The sequence below is a fragment of the Apium graveolens genome, chromosome 3 (assembly GCF_009905375.1).
Source record: "Apium graveolens cultivar Ventura chromosome 3, ASM990537v1, whole genome shotgun sequence".
In the NCBI taxonomy this organism is placed as follows: domain Eukaryota; kingdom Viridiplantae; phylum Streptophyta; class Magnoliopsida; order Apiales; family Apiaceae; genus Apium; species Apium graveolens.
In genome coordinates this window covers 14,400,803-14,406,802 of record NC_133649.1, presented here as the reverse complement: position 1 = coordinate 14,406,802, position 6,000 = coordinate 14,400,803, and positions in this window count along the sequence as shown.

The following is a 6,000-nucleotide window of genomic DNA, read 5'->3' as shown; positions in this document are numbered from 1 at the left end:
GAAAAGTTTCTTTAAACCTACCTTTGACAGAGTTGCTTACATTGAGAAGACCCAAAAGAAGCAACAGTCTCAGATTGATGATATTTTGAAAAATCAAGCTTCTCAGCAATCTCAACTCGATGAAATCCAAGCCTCAGTGGAATTGCTTGTCTCTCTTCTCTTACCTGCTGATGCCAAAAAGGGGGAGAAAGTAATTAAGTCCAAATGCAAAACTGATCAAACACTGAAGGGGAAGGATGATGAAAAAGATGACCAGGGAAACTCTGGAATGGGTGGAGGTCATGGTCAAGGTAGAAGTTTCTCATCAAGAAGAGCTAAAATTACAAGTCACAGGACAAGTTCTGATGCTGGAAAAAGAATTACTTCTGCTACTGGTAAAAGGATAAGTTCTGATGAACTTTTGGATCTTGATGAAGAAATGTCAAGACAGTTATTTCTTAAGGAAAATCCAGGAATGGATTTGGAGAGTTTGATGGAAGAAGAAGCTAGACTTAAGTCAGAAAAAGTCAAATCTAAATCTGAAGCTTCTGTTGGTAAAAAGAAACTTCCAAAACTCAAAGGCATTGTGATAAAAGAAAGGACAAATCCTGAAGCAACCAAAGCTAAATCACAATTGCAGATAGATCCAAGGTCTAAGGGCAAAGAGAAAGTTGGTGAACCTATCAAGGTTTATGTGCCTCCTGTGGATGAAGAAATTACTGATGAAGATGCTGATCTTGCTCTGACTTCAAGAAAAATTTCTAAGACAACCTCTGACATGACTCAAGTTGTTCAGAGTCAAGAGATAGTTAGTTCTGATATCTCAAAGAAGCAAGTAACCTCTGACATAGCTCAAGTTAACTTGATATCAGAAGATAAATCAAAGGAAACCTCTAACACTGCTCATGTTAAACCTTCAAAGATACTCCTACCAGGATTCACCAAAGCCAAACAGACTCAACCTTTGAAGACTGCTGCAAGTGGCTTTGAAGCAAGAGTGGTTACTGAAAAGGAAGCAAGAGATAAAACTGGATTGGGAAGTGCTGATGAAAGAAGAATACAGAACACAACCAATGATCCAACTTCCTTAAGTGAACTAGGTATTGGAGCAACTCCTGAAAGATTGAATCAACTAGAATCTGTACAGATGGTTTACCATACCTACTTGAAAGAACACATCTTGTTGTACTTTATGACAGATGGTAGGGTTTAACATATAAGGGAAAATGCCATTTCACTGAAGTATTTTGAAGAACTGGAACATGTATTATTCTTACTTCAAGTGAATGACAAAATAACAGAAAGTGCTGCAAATTTTTTGAAGAGTCAAATTCAGAAACAGAAAAGGCTTTATTCTGTTAAGTCTGACAGCACATATCTTCCAAAGTACAGAGATCACAAGGGTGATATTGTTGAGATGAAGCCTAACTCTGCTAAGATTATAACTACCTTTCTGGGTTACAAGGCTGTGGAATTCAATCTTGAGTCTGACAAGGCATATTTGATCAGACTGGATCAGGACATAAGGAAAGATAAAATTAATGATCTCAGGGCTGCAATCTTTCAAAATGGTGAAGATTCTGCAGAACTTAAAGATGCTAAAAGGAGGATGGTTGATGAACTCAGATATGCTGAGAGATGTTTGTTGAAGAACTATCTCAGAACAACTCCTGACATCAGAGAGATCAGAAGATGAAGCCAAGTCAAGATCTACAACTGCTCAAATTCTGATATGAATACAGACTGAAGTTGTTATCAGAAGATAAAGTTGGTAAAGCTTTAAGGACTGTAAGTTGTAGTTATCTAGTCAAATTCTCATGCATTTGTACTTAATGTTTTTGACATCATCAAATATCTGTTAACTTGTATATTATGTTAATTTGCAAGTTGGGGGAGATTGTTAGATATATTTGATAATGTCATGTCTAATATGATTTATGTTTAGTTTTCAGATCTTACTTAAACATGACAAATCAGTACTTAATTAAAATCAGCACTTATACTGAAGTCAGAACTTAAGTCATCAGTACTTAAGGTTCAGAAGATATCTATCAGAAGATAATATCAGGACTTAAAGGAAACGCTCAGATAAGGAAAACAGCTGATTTACAGGAAGAGAAGATCGAGAAAAAACATAAGAAGAGATATGCATGAAGATGGAATTCTATGAAGAATAGAATACTTGGAAGAAAAGATATCTGATTGATATATTTTACGAAGCAGAATTATATTCCATATCAATTAGCGATTATCTTGTAACTGTGTAGTATATAAACACAGACATAGGGTTTACACTATAAGTGTTATTATTATCAAGAAGATTATTCATTGTAACCCTAACAGCTCTCGTGATATTTGTTCATCACTGAGAGATGACATTTCCATACTGTAACAGAGTTTATTATTTTGAATAAAGTTTATTTTCTGTTACTTGAGTTATTAACGTTTGATTTGATTGTGCTATACACTGTATTCACCCCCCTCTACAGTGTGTGTGACCTAACAGGACCCATACTTGTTGGGCCCTCTTTTTGGATAACTTAAGCCTTTGTGTGTCAGGAGTACTTTTGACAGTTTTTTCTTTGTCAGGATTTGTCTTGTCAGAAGCAGATTTAGTAAAACCAATAGAATTAAACACACAAGCAACTTTATTAAACTTAGGCAAAGGTTCATAATAATTATGGTACAACTTGTGATAAGAATTACAAGTATAAATCGAATGCCAACTACTACCACAATGAAAATAATGATTTTGTGGTTTATAAAATACTGATCTACCCCTAACATCAGAATCAGGAATAGCTGTTTTCATTTTCTTACTCCTCCTGCAATCAATAGCAAGATGATTAGTATTTCCACAGTTAAAACAAGTTTTTCTAGGAGCATTGGGAACAACCTTGTAATTCGAATCCTTAAAAATACCTTGCTTACCATTCCTGTTTATTTTAGAAGTTTTTATTTGAGGTTTGTCAGTAACCTCATATATTTTCTTTTTCAATTGTCTTGCTGGCAAAAGTCCTATGTTATTTTCTTTCTCAACAGACTTAATGGTTTCCTTTCTTTGAGATTTATTACTTACCAGTTTTTCTTGTGATACTAATGTTGAACCCTTTTCAAAGATGGATTTGGGTTCACCAGCTTCTGAAGAAATAAACTTAACAGGAGTTTTAAGGGAAATTTTATTTTCAGTGTCCACATCCTTAACTCCATCCTTATAGCCTAGACATTCTTTCCAGTGTTTCTTTGAGATTATCTCATGAACCTTTTTTCCTGAATCAGTCCAGGCCTTAAGGGTTTTTATTTCATTTTCTAAATCTATTTCCATCATACTGTATCTAGCCTCAAGAATTTTTACTGTATGTTTAGCTCTCTCATATTCTTTCTTCAAATCTATCTGATTTATTAAGTCAGACTCTAACTGTTCATTCCTAGATTTCAGGATCTCAATTTCAGTTATAAGTCTATCATTTTCTAGAGTCTTATTTTTAAAATTACCATGCAGAGATTTAAGAATAGATTTCAATTCAGAAATATCTTCACTATTAAAAGAGAAGAAGGAAGTTGGTACCTTAGACTCAGAGGAGGCAGGATCATCAAGACTAGCCATTAGTGCATAGCATTTGTCTTCATTTTCAGAATCAGAGGAGTCCATCCAATTCTTGCTTGATGTGATCAGGGCTTTGTTCTTCCCTTTATCATGCTTTGTAATCTTGCACTCTGTGGCAAAGTGACCAGGTTCATCACAGTTGTAACACTTGATCTTTGTCCTGTCTACCTTTCCAGCTTTAGAGTCCTTTCCATCTTTTCTCCCAGTTGACTTCCTTTCACCTCCAGTAAACTTCTTCCTGAAGCTTCTGTTGTTCTTAGACTTCCTGAATTGCATCCTCCTGAAGCCATTAACCAGCAATTCGGTCATTTGCATAACATCAAAATCTGTCATGTTCTCATCGACTTTAGAATCAGTATCATTATCAGGATTTGATGATGAGTCATCAGTATCTGATTCTGGAAAATTTTTCTTCTTTCTTATAACTCCAACAGACTTTTATTTTGAAGCTTTATCATTTACTTTCAAAGTAACAGATTTCCCTTTGCTGCTTTTCCTCTCTTTTCTTCACTGGACTTCCAAATCATGAGTTCTCAGCATGACATAGACTTCATCCAGAGTAATTATTTCCAAATCATACTGATGTCGTATGTTTGACGTCTGAGTCTCCCATTCTTCACTTAAGGCTATAGAAACTTGGTGTTTAAATCCTCTTGATCATACACCTTTCCCACCAAAGACAGATTGTTGAGCAAGGTCAGAAATATGTCATATATGTCAGTGAGACTTTCGTCAGGTTGGCCTCAAAGTGTTCATATTCTTGAATCTGAACAAACCTTCTGTTCTTCTTGATGGCCATGGTTCCTTGACATTGAGTTTTAAGAGCATCCCATATCTCTTTGGCAGTCTTGTAGGCTATCACCCTGTTTGACATCACAGAATCAAGACTATTATGCAAAATGTTTCTTACCTTTGCATCTTTCAGCACAACTATTTTCTCTTCTGGTGTCCACTCACTCTTCTCCTTTAGCTGATAGTGTTCAGCAATAGTAGGAGTTGCAGGCACCAGTTTTGTTGGCATGTATGGTCCATCATTAATCATATCGAGATAGTCTGGATCTGTAACTTCGAGGTGCATGAGCATCTTTACCTTCCATGTAGGATATTCAGTCTTTTTCAGAATGAGAATTTTAATACTTTCATACTTGTTCAGAGACATGTTTAGATCGTTTCTGATTGTAGGTTTATCAGTGAGCTCTGATACCAATTGTTGCCCAATGAAGATACAATTATTTAAGGGGGGTTGGATACAATTGTATAAATATTTCGAACAAGTAATAAAATATAACAACTTTTTATATATCTGATAAAAACTGTTACAAAACTCTCTCAAGAAATACCGATGTTCTTGAGAGCTGCTAGGTCGAATGATACTCGAGATCGATACACTAAGTGATGACCTAAACTGTGTTTATATACTACACATCTACAACAAATCACTCTAAGATATGCATTATCAAAAGCTAACTGAAACTGATACATATCTTTAACTGAATAGATAAAGTCCTATAACTCAGACGTAAAAGATATCTGCTCCACGATATAAGGAACATAACAAATCTTCTAAGCTAACTGTCTTCAAATACTGATGACATCCAAATGCTGATGATGTGTCAAATCCTGACGACATATCAGATACTGATGACACCCGAACAGCCAGATCCTGAGCTTCTTCTGATCATTGAGAATTCAATATGTAACACGACACATATTTTAATTTTAAGGCAAGCTCTTATTCTGTATAGTTCCATAACTTATTTTTAAAAAATTCTTTTTTCTGAATAAAAGTTAAAATATTAAATTTTTATTTAAAAAAGAAAATATTAAAAATAAGTTATGGAACTATACTAGATAAAACTCTTAAAATATGTGTCGAAATCTCGATTTCAAATGTTAAAAAACTACCAGAACTGAGGGAATAACAAATTTCAAGAGTTTTTAAATTGGCTTCTGAACTTTCCTATATTAAAAAAAACACTTATTTAAAAATCTTAGGTCAATAGTACTAAATTCAATAATTCATCAAAACTTTTCTTGGTTTTTTATTATGGGTTTTTCTCACGCCAGGTTACGCGACATGAATTCGTCGATTGACGAATCGGATCTTGGCACACTGTGTGCATATGCACATGTTAATTACTAAAAAAATATAAAATTGGTTCATTGTAATTATTCCAGATCTTGTTTGCGTAAGGGATTTATCATAATCGTTAAAGAATAGGAATCCTTGCAAGGTGTCACACCACAGAAAAACCCTATTTACAATGTTACGATTTTACTTAAAAAATAATTTAAATTTGTATAATATTTGACCAAATAATAAATAATTATTACAATACATGAAAATATTATAATGTGAAATTAAATAAAATTAAAAATAAAATTAGTTAAACCAACATAATATAAATTTATTT